This window comes from Aythya ferina, assembly GCF_964211825.1.
Source record: "Aythya ferina genome assembly, chromosome: 2".
NCBI classification, from domain to species: Eukaryota; Metazoa; Chordata; class Aves; order Anseriformes; family Anatidae; genus Aythya; species Aythya ferina.
In genome coordinates, this window is record NC_140297.1 from 161,399,551 (window position 1) to 161,414,525 (window position 14,975).

The 14,975-nt window shown below is 49.4% G+C and overlaps 1 long non-coding RNA gene across 1 annotated transcript in view; it reads left to right on the plus strand.

Annotated features, from left to right (window-relative positions):
- The first annotated feature begins 726 nt into the window (after positions 1–726).
- LOC311431705 overlaps positions 727–14,975 on the plus strand; it is a 33,663-nt gene continuing 19,414 nt past the window's right edge. The window contains exons 1-4 of the long non-coding RNA XR_014689587.1: positions 727–1,576; positions 1,724–1,825; positions 2,517–2,615; positions 3,331–3,404. This is a non-coding gene — a long non-coding RNA (uncharacterized lncRNA). The remainder of the gene's footprint in view (positions 1,577–1,723; positions 1,826–2,516; positions 2,616–3,330; positions 3,405–14,975) is intronic.

A 14,975-nucleotide genomic window follows, 5' to 3' on the forward strand; every position in this document is an offset into this window, starting at 1 on the left:
CGGGTCCTCGCTGCGCTTGATCGTTGGGCTGCGCCGCGCCGCGCCTCGGAGGCTTTCCTCTCCCTGCGTCCTGACAGCCGGCTCTCTCCTTGTGCTGCGGTTCACCGGGGCAGAAGCAGCTCCCCGCCGCTAGGACCCGTGCGGGGTTTGTTGCCGAGCGAAGGTGGCGCACCGGGTAAAGCGAGGAAAGCCGCAGCTGGCGTGCTGCGGTCGCAGGGTTCTCAGGAGAGAGAGCAGCCCGTCCGTCCCGACTGCCCAGGTAAGTCGCAGCGACCTCGGGGTGGAATCAAGGCGTGCTCGTAAGCTTCCTGCAGCCCCGGCTCAAAGGCTTCATTGAATTTGCGGAAGCGCGAGCTGCTCGGCGCTGGGAAGCGCAAAGGGAAGGAAGGCACGTAGTGCCTGCCGAGTCGTAGTAGCCTCTTAGACCTAGAATGAACTGGCCTGTCAGGCTCTGTCTGTTGCTCAGTCTTTGGTACGAGAGGCTAAACTTTGTCCCGCCTCAGCTTTCGGAGTTGTCCTAGGAATAGACCGGTGCTTGCGGGGCTTTCCAGGACGCTGGTTGCGGTCAGTGAGGACAGACGTGAGAGGCAATTTCTGTCTGTCTGTCTGTCTGTCTCTTGGTTATGTCCCAAGAGTTTTGCTTGAACTGTGTGCAACAAAGGAGGCCTTGGGCCTGTACTGAGCAGCGAGAGAGCAAAACTCTGCGTAAGCACTGGCCATGGCAACGTCGCTTGGGAGTTGAGCGGCTGGGGGTCTTTCCAGAGGTGGGGGGTCTTCCCAGCGGAACTCGGTACGCAGGCAGAAACGTGACCTTCGAGGTCTTTGTTTGTCTTGCGCTGCAGCTGTGGTATTTGCCCCATAACTGTATGGAGTTGCTGAATTCTAGAGGGGATGATGATAGAGACGTCCCTGGTTCAGCCTTTTTTTTGCCGCAGTCCTTGCAGAAGTTCTGGAAAAATGAGTAGTATCCTTCTCTTTAAGTTCACCTTTTAAAGAGTTCTTCCTGCAGACTCCTGTCTCCGTGGTTTAGGTACGTGATTTGTGTGAAACAGAGCCAGGCTTTCCTGTTAACGAGTGCCCTGATTGAAATTCCCTGTTGTTGGAGAACAAGAACCATCAGTGGTGCTTGGCAGTTTAAAACCTCTTGGCTTACGCAAAGGCTAACTTGCCAAAGCGATTGGGAAGTAGCCTAAAGTTCAGTAAATGCGCTGAATAGAAAAGGCCGTCTTCTTGACGGGAAAAGAGCTTTGCAGAACGTGAGCTTTGTTTCCCGTAGGGCTCCCTGCTTGCCCACCTGTTCAGCGATTACTGCAGGCTTTGACTGGTCCCCTCAGGCCCAATATCGCACACGTGCTGTGCTGCAGACGGTGCCTTAGCTTCCTTGCCGTCTCGTGCTGCGTTACTTGTACCTGCGGAAAACTTACTTCAGTGTCACAGAAACCCCGTGGGAAGCGTTCCCGACTCACGCCGGTAGGACCATCCCGTCGCGGCTGGTAAAATCCAGGAGCAGGACGATGCTTGGAAGAACGTCACCTATGGAGGAGAAGACAACAGCCTCCTTCCTGTTAGGCAACAGGTTTCCAAGACTGGTTTCCCCACCCCCCTGTGCGTTTTGAAGGAGGCAGTCCCTAAGCTGATGCAATCCAACTATCCAACTGCATCTAAGATGCTGGTTGTTACTTCCATAAGCTATAAAGGAGCTTAATGTGTTCTGTGTTTTTAGGTCGAGGCTTGCGTGCGTGAGTTTGGCTTGTCGCGATGGCCGGTGTAGATGATCGCTCACGTGCCCCAAAGCTCCTTGTGCTGATGCTGGATCTGCCCCACGGTAAAGGACCGCATGCTGTGTGTTCAGCTTTTCTTCCTTACCGTGTCGTCCGTATGTATGTATGTATTTACTTCTCTGAAGGAAAGGGTGGATTTTTCGTGGGTCCCTCTGTGCGCGTCTCGAACCAGGCTGCAGTAAATACGCGTAAGCGAGTAGGCTGCTGCAGCGCGTCCTGGACAGTATCAGGGTGCTACTCTGCTAGCAGTGGAGAGCTGGGTGAAGGTGCCCAGGGTAAGGGCTTGTTCTGCCTCAAGTTGAACAGAAAGTTTCAGGAGTTGAGCATCCCAGGGGATGTTTGTAGGACTGCTGTTAGACGATAAAGGTTCGGATGGCTGTCGACGAAGGGGATTTTGTTGGTTCTTTTTCGATAGCTGTTCCTGCCAAAGATCGCGTCGGTCACAAAAGGTAGTAGTAACCTTGCGGTTTCTATGTTCTGTAGCGTTTGTACTAAAATACACTGGCAGATGAATAAATGAGCAGGTACAAATACACGTGATGTATTCATGTAGCTGAGACTAAATAACGTGCAGTTTCTTCTGTGTTTTATCTTTCAAAGCACGTTGTTGCTGAGCGCCTGAGCTTTTTGCTCGCGTTACCGAGGAAAGGAATGGCAGTGCTTCTTCCCCCCTCATCTCTTTTTTTTTTTTTTTTTTTTTTCCCCCCCCCCTCTCCTCTTCTTCCTCGATGACAGGGACTCGAAATGTTTTCCTCGGATGTCCACGTGAAAAACGAAATAAATAAATAAATGCTGATGGTGAAGACACTGACAGAATTGGGTGACATTTTCAAGGTAGAGGAGGGGCGAAGAATGTGGAAATTCCTGGTACATTAGTGGTGCTCTGTTAACAAAACTGACGTATACGCCACTTGCTGTTCCTAGTTTTTTGGTTTGGTTTTCCTTTCAGTAGTCTCCCCGAAGGCTTTTGCGGACACACGGTGTATCTTTTCTGTTCTTCCAGTATTCGTTTGTCAGGAAGGACGACCATGCAATCCGAGGGCTGTGGACAACCATCTACCAGGTGGTTGTTGCAGCCTCCATCGGTCATGTTATTTGTGCTTTTAGCTCGCCCTCTCCAATATCTTGAGTTGAATTTTTTTTTTTTTTTTTTTTGGCAACGCTATGTTTGCAGTGATAGCATTGCTGCCGAGGTATTTTTGACTAAAAATGATCTTAACTGTAGTAGTGAATTCACAGAGTGTGGCTTTGTGTAACGACTCCTGCGATCACAACTTTTTTTTTTTTTTTTTCCTTTGTCACAGATAGGAGGAAAGCTCTTTCCAGAGAGATGGAAAGAAAGTTGTTTCAGAATACGTTCAGAATGTCTGAAGTTGTTTTGGAATTTTTTTTTGTTTGTTTTGTTTAGTAGTTAACGGTAGTACAGCCCACAGAGCAATTTCTTTGTGCGTGAGAACTCGCGGGTTAACTGAAAGTTACTTGTTTTATTATAAAACTAGGATTTGAAGCCACGGGCATTCAGAAATGCATATGATATGTCTTGTCACAGTCTTCTAGATCAGCTAACCGGAATGAGAACCAATCTTCTGAAAACACGCAGGGATATTGTGGGGCAGGATGAAGGTAAATGGGCACAATTATTTATTAATATTCTGGTACAGCTATTTAATTCACCTAAGTAGTGTTTCTGTCCTCGGTGTGGGAGAGGAAGTAGACTTTGCATCGTTTCTTGGGTCAGTCGTCCTTCCCTAGATTCCGAAGGAAAAGAATGAAATTTCTGCCTTCTGTCACAAAACATGTTGTGCGTGCTTGGAATTTGAAAATTAAGTTTCATGGGTGAGCTTTCCTGTGCAACAGGATGCAGTAGATGTTCTTATAGTGATGGTGAAAGGAAAGAGGGGCTTTATTTGCCTTTTGCTTTTCCTTTGTTTTGTAGAGGGAGGAAATAGTGATTTCTAGATCTTAAATGCTAACACTGGAAATGGAAGCATGCGAGGCTTGTATTTCCTTAGTCTTAAGGTAGACTAAATTTAGATACCTTGTTCTGCTGCAGACTGCCTTCACGGCGTTCCTGTTGCTCAAAGGGGAAATCATCAGGAGTAGTTGAAAATGATGCCTTCACCCCTTCGGGAGATTGATCCAGATCAACCAAAAAGGCTTCTTCATACACTTGGCAGTCTGTTCAAACAGGATGAGAAGGTAGGAGAAGTCTTGCTATCTGCTGTATCATTATTTGAAAAGTAACTGAATTGTAACACGGAGGCAAATACTCTGGTAGTGAATTGACGAAGCAATTGTTTTTTACTTATATTTAAAAAAAAAAAAAAAAGTCTTTTCAGGGTACGATGATAGATGAAGCAGATAAATTTGTTGCTGGGCCTCAGAATAAGATCAAGCGTCCTGGAGAGCCCAATACTCCAGCATCACTAAAGAGAGAAGGCGTAGCATGTCGCCGCTATTGCGGCGGCCACAATCACCGTTGTGACAAACCATGTTGGTGGGAAAGGGCCACCCTGTGCTGCTGGATCTCCGTCACCATATCTGAACCTCAAAGGCATGCCAACAAATAAAAGTATGTTGGAGTTGTTGTAGTACAGGAACTTGTGTGGTCATAAATGGACATAGTGTGCAGGAAAAAAAAAAAAAAGGTCTCCGTGCTTTCTGTGTTAATTCAAAAGGACACGTAAGTTTTAGAGTTAATTGGGACTGAATTTCTTTGGTCGGCTTAGACAAACAGGCTGTTGCTATAGGTAACGAAGTCCTGAATGAGCAATAATTTGGAACTGTTTCTAAAAAGTGCTGAAACCTTTCACCACGATGGTTTGGCGGTAGCAAGGATTTCATTTCAGCTTTTAATTCTCATTTGTGTATTCTATAGTGGGGAAGGGAGAAGTGGGGAAGGAAAGTGTGTAAAAAAAAAAAAAAAAAAAAATTTTAAATTTCTCACAAATAGTAATTTACCCACCTGTTGCAGCAGAGTCGAAAGAAAAATTTGCTGGAACTGGGGGAAGGAGGGGAAACTTTAGTTTACTTTAGTCACTGAAATGGGAATACAGCAAATAACTTCACGACAGTCATATGAGACGGTAGCAGCCCAAAAGGAGGTATTCCTGTGGTTGCGTCAAAGGGTGAATAAAACTACTGAAGTGATCTGACAGTGCTGAGTAACTCTCTCCACAGTACTTTCAACAAGAAGGGATGCAGAATAATGTCCTTCTGTGTTTTTTGATCCTGCAGTTATATGCACTACTAAGCTCCTTCTTAATTTTCAGACACTGGTATCAGTACTGTCCAAGATGGTAATGGAGAGAAGAAAGCAGAAAACTGTCAGTTGCTGGAAAAGCAAATTGATGGCTTGTCTGTGCAAATGGCTTCTTCGGTTCCAGCTGTTAAGGGAGAGGATGAAATGTCACCTGGTGACTTAGACTCTCTACATGATGAGTTCAATTGCTTAAATGATGCAAAGATGGCTTGGATCGTAAACCTGGTACCAGTGCACTTGTTCGAGGGCCTCTAAATTACAGCGTGGCTGGAGATGACCAAAAACGAGTGATGGAGTCTACTTCTGCATCTGTGCCAAATTGATTTAAAATAACACCTACAATGTTGGAGGGAAGCGATGCTGGTATTAAAATCAGAGTGGTGAAAGAGGTTTGCAAACGTGGAAGAAGTAAGTTCTTTATTAGTGTATTAAAAATAGGCTAGGGGTACAGAAGACTTTTTCTTGAAATGAGGATCTATTTTGAAAATAAAACCTCAGATTTGGAATGATTTTTGATTACTCGTGTACAAGTAGTGGAAGAACAAGAAAGTAAGTACATGTATTCAGAGTCCAACTTTATATCCTCACCGTCCTTACTGCAGCACTCTTAAGCAGGCTTAGTCACAGCGCCATTCGTGTTTTCATAGTTGGTTCAGAGAAGAAAACACAGAAACCAATGAAAAAATACTGTTGTTTCACATCTAAGGTGTCCGGTTCATTCTTTTGCGCTACTTTTTTTTTTTTTTTGTTAAACTTTATACGAGACAATCGTGCTCATGCTCCACATAGATCGGTCATCTTGTAAAGAGTAGTTATCTTAAACCTCTGCTTTCAAAAATGACAGCTCTAGGTTGAAACGTGGCTTGGTATCCCTTTGTTTCTATTAACTGCTGATCATGGCAGCGTGTTCGTGGAGATGCAAGGCTTCTCTGCTGATTAAACCTAGTCTGCATTTTCCAAGGGCAGGTGTTTCTAGATACTGCTCTTTTAAGAGAACAAAATTCAGCGTTACATTTGAATATCAGCTAATCGATATCACTTCAAATTATTGGTATGCTGGCTTTTTTTTCTTATGTGCATTACTGTATGCAGAAATGGGAAACTCTAGGCTTTGTTGTTTTTCCTTTGGCTCTTGAGATTTACTGAAAATGCATTTACAAGATCTGTTTCTAATATCTGTTTGGATCTCTTCTTTAAGATCGTGAAAAAAATCTTCTCTCTTCTTGAGGAGGTACGTACAAGGACCGATGGAAACTCAGAAGTATTTCATTGAATTTGCTATAAGGGAAGGAGCAAGGTTTGTATAGATACGAATGATTCGGAGTTAAACGCTAACGTTGTTCATGATAGCAAATCTCAGTCTTTTCCAAAACAAGTGTTTTGTTTTGACATGCTTAAATTATTACAGTTTCAGCGGTCAAACTGCCGTTGTATTTTCTGAAGTAAATGGTCGTTACCTAGAGCTGAAGTGTGAAATAGAAAGATACGGGTGGTTATGGAAGAAAGACCCAGAATTTGCGTGGGTTGGGGAAAGATGGCTGTATCAAATTAAATTTGCCATTCTGATGTCAGAAATGAGGGAAGCTCTTCCATGCTGGAAACAGAGAGCCTCCGCTAATACTGTTTGTCGTGGCCAAATAATACTGAGTTATTTAACTGCTGTTTTTGGAAGAAGAAATGAAATTACTTCCCTAGGTTTAAAAATCGTGTCTTAATACAGCACTTAGAGAGAACGCTAGAGGAGCTAGAGTTCAACAGCCTACCCAACAGAGTTAATCAGGTGAACGGTAGGTAATAGTGTACCAGCCAGAGGAATACGGACCGGGAATGAGTTTGCTGTGCCGCAGAAGAGTGGAAGAGGACGTAGCTGTTGCCCTCGCCATCCTGGCGGTCAAGTGATCTTACTGTCAGAGTCCGAGAAGAAGCAGCAGAGCTTTAACTTTACGAACCTCTATCGGCAGAAGCTGGGCTGTAACCTTAAGGACGTGCTACGAAAGGTGTGGCTTTTTTCCTGTGGAGGGTGCTCTTTGCTCAACAGGCTGAAAAAAATAACCATTGCTGCCCCTCCTGCAGGTGGTGAGAATTTACTCACTTGAATACTGTCATTAGCCGTTTTACGTGCAATAGGCAGTGGATCGCACTAAAATGGGGCACTGTCAAATGCACACAGTGTCTGCATTGTGGAGAGATCCCATCTGTTGTGTCCCCCCCCCCCCCCCCCCCCCCCAATAAAAAACCAACCAACCAACCAAAACTCCCAGAAACACCTGCACTGGTAATATTGCATGTTGCCAGCACAGAGACGAGGGCCTTGTTCCCGAGAACTGCTAGCCATGCCTTTAAACTTGAGATTCAGCATAGATCGAGAGTAAAGAAACTGCTGTTGTGTTAATGAAAGCTAAAGACAGCCCTGTGACTGTTACCACTTGGTGGTTACTAAACAATCTACCTCAGACTCTCTTCTGTTTTTATCTGCAGACATTATGAAAGCGCACCGGAGGCTTCCCAGGTCCCTGACTTCAGTTCTCTTTCATCCCGTGAGGAGGACGGAGATTCTTCAGGTGGCCTTGCCTTGGCACACGCTGTGCTTTGGAAGCACTAAAAAGAAATGCTTTTAAAAGTGTGCATTTATTTTAATGTTCATACAAAAGAGATTGGTTTTGAACAGTGTTGTTACCGGATCACTAATTTGATATTTTAACTGTATGCATTTTTTTGAACATAGGTGTGTGTGTGTGTGTGTGTGTGTGTGTATATGTGTGTGTATATATATATATATATATATATATAAAAAAAAAAATAAACCGTTTTATTAATTCTCGTTAAGTGCTGATCTGAGGAGTCTGTAATGGGCAGCGCTGAATTCCTCAAATTGTCTGTCACCAACAGACCGCTAATATTTTTTGTGAAACCAGTCTGCATATCCTGAAACCCCACTTCTGGTAATAGCTGCGGAATGTGTTTGTTACTTACCTCCCGGTAGCACGTACCCTGGAGCACCTGCCTCATCAGTCAGCTCAGCCTGTACAGGGTGTACATTTTTGCTCCAAGGCTAAAGTGTTAAAGACACCAAGTTCCAGCTTACCAAATCCTTGGTTACCCGAGTTAATATCCTCCCTTCCTGTGGAGGAATGGTTAAGTGAAATAGGACACGTGGATGTTGGGCAGTTAAGAGGCAATGGGCTAGTAAAGTACCGTACTCAACTCACATGAGTCTGGCACGTACACAGCTGGCTGAGAGCCAATCAGGCTCAAGGACACGATGCCCTTGAGCGATGGGGAAAGTCCCTAAGGCAGGACAGTGGCTAAAAGAAGGAGGAACTACCTGAAAAGAGCGGGAAATGTTAGCCAATCCTGAGCTTAGTTTTTGCAATATGTATGAGTTGACTATGTTCGAACTAGATAAAAGGCGACAGAGCTATCCATTAAAGTTGAAGTTCATTGTTCACTTATACTGAGCGTCTGTGTCTTCCTCCCGTCGACAACAAATTGGCGCCCGAACAGGGACAGGTCTGAACGGGATTTGGACACTGCTGGCAGTGATCCTGGGCCACGTGTTCGACGGAATAAGGGAGGATCCGGTCCTGCAACGCAGCCCAGGAGGTGGAAGGGACAAGAATCCCCGCACACGCGTCGGGAAAGTGAAAGGGACGTGGAGTCCCCGCACCCGGGAGAGGATCCCGCCGGTCACGTGTCGCCGAGGTCTGAAAGGTGAAAGGGACAGGAGTCCCCGCACCCGCAGCTCAGAAGGTGGAAGGGAGTCCCCGCACTCGGGATGAGCCTATAAAGAGTCCCGCCGGAGAAGCGCCGCCGAGGTCTTTGGAAAGGCTGCAACTGTATATATAAAGGTATGAAAGACAAGCGGCGTATAATTTGCTCAGATGCTTTTTAGAAAAGCGGAGTATTTTAGATATAGATTGTAGAAAAAGATTTGCCAGGGTTATTAGCATATGCAGTAGCGCAGGGTTGTTTTACAAATCCTGATACAGTTTTTTGAAGAAGCAGAGTGGCGTAAATTTGGGGACAAATTGTTTGATGTTATTAATGATATTAAGTCTGCTAAAAAATTTATTGAAGCCTTGGAGAACAGTCACTAACGCTTTAGCTACACATCAGGCTGAGCAGGGAGTCGCTGCTGCCGCTACAGAGCGACTGGGATTGCCGGGAAGTGCTGGAGCTGGGCATTGCCCACTGCCGCCTTCAGAAAGAATGATAACGCTGCCTCGGGGCTACGGGGCAATGGGAGCCTCCCCACCCCCCTCAGTCACCGCCACGAGCAGCGCTGCGCTTGGAGTTCACCGTGTGGCGAGTCGGCACAGAGCAGAGGGACGGACATCAGGACCCTGCAGCCTGTCTGACGTAACCATGGAAGCAGCGGCGGCTGTGCTGCTTCTCTCTGGCATGGTTTTGATCTGTGGAGACCGTGCATGGCAAGGAGTACCAGCCAATGCTTTTGGAGGACCGTGTTACCTAGGGCGACTCACACTTTTCGCTCCAGATTTACACTCATGGCAGAACTCGACAAGGAGCAGAAGAATTAAAAGAGAACTAAAAACTTTGGGTTCTGACTGTAATGATGATGTAGAATTGTGGGGTCCAGCAGAAAGATTCTTTGCTTCTTTGGTGCCTGGTGTGGGAACTGCACACGCTTTGACTAATAAGCTTGCTTGTTGGGCTGTTAAACAATCAAATGTAACAACACAAGTTCTTTCTGAAATGTCACAAGATATGGAGAGTCTAAGACATACTGTATTGCAAAATAGGGCCGCTATTGATTTCTTATTGCTGGCTCAGGGACATAGGTGTGAAGATGTAGAAGGAATGTGTTGCTTTTATCTTTCCGACCATGGTTAGTCAATTCACGACCAGTTGAAATTGTTAAGGGATCATACACAAAAAATTGTAGTACAAGATAGTTGGTTTGAAGGTTGGCTTAAATCTGTTTTTGGGAACATGGGTGGATGGGTTTTCTTAGTTAAAGAGGGACTTAGCTTTCTACTTATATTGATTATAGTTGCTGCACGTATAATCTTTAACTGCCTAACTAAGAAACTAGAGCAACTCACAGAGAAGGTATTTGTAGCGCAAAATAAAAACGGGGGAATTGTGGAGGAATGGTTAAGTGAAATAGGACACGTGGATGTTGGGCAGTTAAGAGGCAATGGGCTAGTAAAGTACCGTACTCAACTCACATGAGTCTGGCACGTACACAGCTGGCTGAGAGCCAATCAGGCTCAAGGACACGATGCCCTTGAGCGATGGGGAAAGTCCCTAAGGCAGGACAGTGGCTAAAAGAAGGAGGAACTACCTGAAAAGAGCGGGAAATGTTAGCCAATCCTGAGCTTAGTTTTTGCAATATGTATGAGTTGACTATGTTCGAACTAGATAAAAGGCGACAGAGCTATCCATTAAAGTTGAAGTTCATTGTTCACTTATACTGAGCGTCTGTGTCTTCCTCCCGTCGACAACACCTTCCGTTCCTCTTACTCTTTTGTTCAAAGGTAATGTTGTGAATCACAGAAAATGCAACGAAGACTGGAGCACCTGCACGTAATTAATATTTTCCTTTTAAACGGTAATATGCCAGTAGTAAGTGGCTCTTCAGATAATTTTATTTTCGGTTGTTCTCATTTAAAAACAGTCTCCTGCTCCTTTAACAGCTTTCTTTTAAAAGACAGGTTGAAGTTGTGCTGGCGTTAACAAGCTCTTCACAAGGTACTGGGGCTGTCCTGAGGATTCCACTTGACCAGCCAGCAGAAGAGGCAGGGAAACATACTTACATTGATGGCCTGAACTTCTCTTCCTATTACTCTTTTTAGTACTAGCCAGCGTGTGTGAGACATCTTTTCCTTCTCCTGTGAAGCAGTGGGCTGGTCTTTCTGGAAGAGGTTGTTTGACCATTGGAATTACACCAGTGAGATTCAAGAAGGAAATAAAATCCAAAAGCAGCAGCGTATCTTTATTACTACGTTAAGTGAGAAAGTGACACTTGGAACGAACTCGTTATAAACAATTCTGAACTCTTTTCTTAGCGGGAACGTACTTGAAAAAAAAAACAAACGAACCACAGGAGTACCTTGGAATACATAGGGCGATTCATCCCTTCAGGATCATTACACGGCAGCTGTATGTCACCACAATACACCTCTTTTGCTTAATGGTGGACTTCTCAGAGGGAATTTACTTGGGTCAGGTATACTGTGTGTATGTGGTTTTATGCACGTAGAACTGCCTGTACTACACTATCTTTTAAATAGGTGGTGGTAAGAGGAGACAGCTTTCTTCTAGTAGATTCTTCCTTAAGTTTCTTTAGTGATTCCGGGGGCGCTCACTTGACCGTGATGTGCCTGACCTGGTTAGCATCTAAACCTCCTCCTCTGATGTGGTACAGCTGTCTGCTAAATTAGTTACAGAAAGATGGTGACTTTAACTCAGACAGTTCTCTCTTACCTCTCTATTGTTTTATCTGGATAATTTGAATTTGGATTAGAGCAGCGGAGGGAAAAGATGCCTTACACTGAAACGGACGCGAGTCTGTGAGAAGAAAGCCAGGCGTCCTTGGAGACTGTGCCAATGAAAAGGGGAAGAAAAATGAGTGGAATAAATCTGAGTGCACATAGTCCTGCATCCCGAAGGGAGCACAGAAGGAAGGTTGCTTGCTTAGAAGAGCAGTGGATGCTTCGTGCCCGCCTTAAAGAGAATATTAACAGAGAGAATTCTTTGTAAGACAAGCTGCCCCGCGGGGTGTGGGTAGCAAATACGTTGGAAAAAATACAGCCACAAGCTCCGAATGGCACAGTAGGCGAGCTGTGATCCGCCCGACAAGGCCTCCCGCGGGCGCCCTCTGCCGCCACCTGCTGGTTTTAATCGGGTACTGCAGGCTGCCGAGGGGCGCGCATGCGCGGTTACGCCCGCGGGCGCCCTCTGCCGCCACCTGCTGGTTTTAATCGGGTACTGCAGGCGGCCAAGGGGCGCGCATGCGTGGTGACGCCCGCGGGCGCCCTCTGCCGCCACCTGCTGGTGGAAAGCGAGTACTGCAGGCGGCCGGGGGGCGCGCATGTGCGGAGACGCCCGCGCGCGCCCTCTGCCGCCACCTGCTGGTGGGAAGCGAGTACTGCAGGCGGCCGGGGGGCGCGCATGCGCAGTGACGTCCGCGTGCGCCCTCTGCCGCCACCTGCTGGTTTTAATCGGGTATTGCAGGCGGCCGGGGGGCGCGCATGCGCGGTGGGGCCCCGGGGGCGCCCTCTGCCGCCACCTGCTGGTTTTAATCGGGTACTGCAGGCGGCCGAGGGGTGCGCATGCGCGGTGACGCCCGCGGGCGCCCTCTGCCGCCACCTGCTGGTTTTAATCGGGTATTGCAGGCGTCCGGGGGGCGCGCATGCGCGGTGGGGCCCCGGGGGCGCCCTCTGCCGCCACCTGCTGGTGGAGAACTAGTACTGCAGGCGGCCGAGGGGGGCGCATGCGCGGTGAGGCCCGGGGGCGCCCTCTGCCGCCTCCTGCTGGTGGAAAACGAGTACTGCAGGCGGCCGAGGGGGGCGCATGCGCGGTGGGGCCCGGGGGCGCCCTCTGCCGCCACCTGCTGGTGGGAAGCGAGTACTGCAGGCGGCCGGGGGGCGCGCATGCGCAGTGACGCCCGCGGGCGCCCTCTGCCGCCACCTGCTGGTTTTAATCGGGTACTGCAGGCGGCCGAGGGGCGCGCATGCGCGGTGATGCCCGCGGGCGCCCTCTGCCGCCACCTGCTGGTTTTAATCGGGTACTGCAGGCGGCCGGGGGCCGCGCATGCGCGGTGACGCCCGCGGGCGCCCTCTGCCGCCACCTGCTGGTTTTAATCGGGTACTGCAGGCGTCCGGGGGACGCGCATGTGCGTTGGCACCCGCGGGCGCCCTCTGCCGCCACCTGCTGGTTTTAATCGGGTACTGCAGGCTGCCGAGGGGCGCGCATGCGCGGTGGCACCGGCGGGCGCCCTCTGCCGCCACCTGCTGCTGTTATTCGGGTACTGCAGGCGGCCGAGGGGCGCGCATAGCGCGGTGACTCCCGCGGGCGCCCTCTGCCGCCACCTGCTGGTGGAAAACGAGTACTGCAGGCGTCCGGGGGGCGCGCATGCGCGGTGGGGGTCCGGTGGCGCCCCCTGCCGCCACCTGCTGGTGGTAAAGGGGTACTGCAGGCAGCCGAAGGGCGCGCATGCGCGGTGACGCCCACGTGCGCCCTCTACCGCCACCTGCTGGTGGGAAGCGAGTACTGCAGGCGGCCGGGCGCCACGAATGCGCCATGACGCCCGTGGGCACCCTCTGCCGCCATCTGCTGGTGGAAAACGAGTACTGCAGGCGGTCGGGGGGCGCGCATAGCGCGGTGACGCCCGCGGGCGCCCTCTGCCGCCACCTGCTGGTGGGAAGCGAGTTCTGCAGGCGGCCGGGGGACGCGCATGGGCGGTGGGGTCCGGTGGCGCCCTCTGCCGCCACCTGCTGGTGCAAAACGAATACTGCAGGCGGCCGGGGGACGTGCATGCGCGTTGGCACCCGCGGGCGCCCTCTGCCGCCACCTGCTGGTGGTAAAGGGGTACTGCAGGCGGCCGGGGGACGCGCATGCGCCGTGGGGTCCGGTGGCGCCCTCTGCCGCCACCTGCTGTTGGGAAACGGGTACTGCAGGCGGCCGGGGGACGCGCATGCGCCGTGGGGTCCGGTGGCGCCCTCTGCCGCCACCTGCTGTTGGGAAACGGGTACTGCAGGCGGCCGGGGGACGCGCATGCGCGTTGGCACCCGCGGGCGCCCTCTGCCGCCACCTGCTGTTGGGAAAGGGGTACTGCAGGCGGCAGGGGAACGCGCTTGCGCGGTGGGGTCCGGTGGCGCCCTCTGCCGCCACCTGCTGTTGGGAAAGGGGTACTGCAGGCAGCCGGGGGGCGCGCATGCGCGGTGTCGCCCGCGTGCGCCCTCTGCCGCCACCTGCTGGTGGGAAGCGAGTACTGCAGGCGTCCGGGGGGCGCGCATGCGCGGTGGGGCCCGGGGGCGCCCTCTGCCGCCACCTGCTGGTGGAGAACGAGTACTGCAGGCGGCCGAGGGGGGCGCATGCGCGGTGGGGCCCGGGGGCGCCCTCTGCCGCCTCCTGCTGGTGGAAAACGAGTACTGCAGGCGGCCGTGGGGCCGTGCATGCGCGTTGCTTATTACGTCGTTGTTTTTTTTGATGTGTAATTTCCTACGCTCCTAGATTTTTCTTCATATGTAAATCACACAGAATCACAGATCTTCTAGGTTGGAAGAGACCTCAAGATCATTGAGTCCAAGCTCTGACCTAACACTAAAGTTTGAGCTAATTCCCGTGGAAAATATTTCATTTACTTTCTTGGTTGTATTGTCCTTTCTATGTTCGAAGCTGAGGCATAAATACGGTAAATTTTGCTTCTAGAAACACCCCAGTTCTTTTGTCTGCACTCTGCATGCTGTAAACTAGGGATAGGCACAAAAAAAAACAAATAAATAAATAAATAAAAGAACACAGCTGCTGCTGCTCCTGCTCTCTTTCTTGTGGTTTGCCCCCTCCTCTTTCCCAGGTGATTGGGTTTGGGTGCTGGGCAGGGCCAAATGGTATAGGAGCCCCAGGCACGGCATCAGAGAGCTCCTTCTGCCCGGGCTGCTCTTTGGGGTCAGTGCTTTGTTGATGCTTCTGTTAGCTACATGCAGGGTTCTTTTGGTGGGTCAGGGTCTGGTACGATCTTTTAGAGGAAACCGATCTAGTAGTATGTGCATTTATTGCTTGAAGCTCTTTGGAGGTGATTAATTGTTATAGCACATTTATGGATAGGACGTCAATGTTATTTTGTGCGTTTGCTTTGTTGTTCTAGGTCCCTCGTGATTTTTGCAGGGTTACAGGGCAGATGCCACCAGATCTACCCCTTTTGTTGTTTTTGTTTTGTTTGATTTTTTTTTTTTCTTGATTTT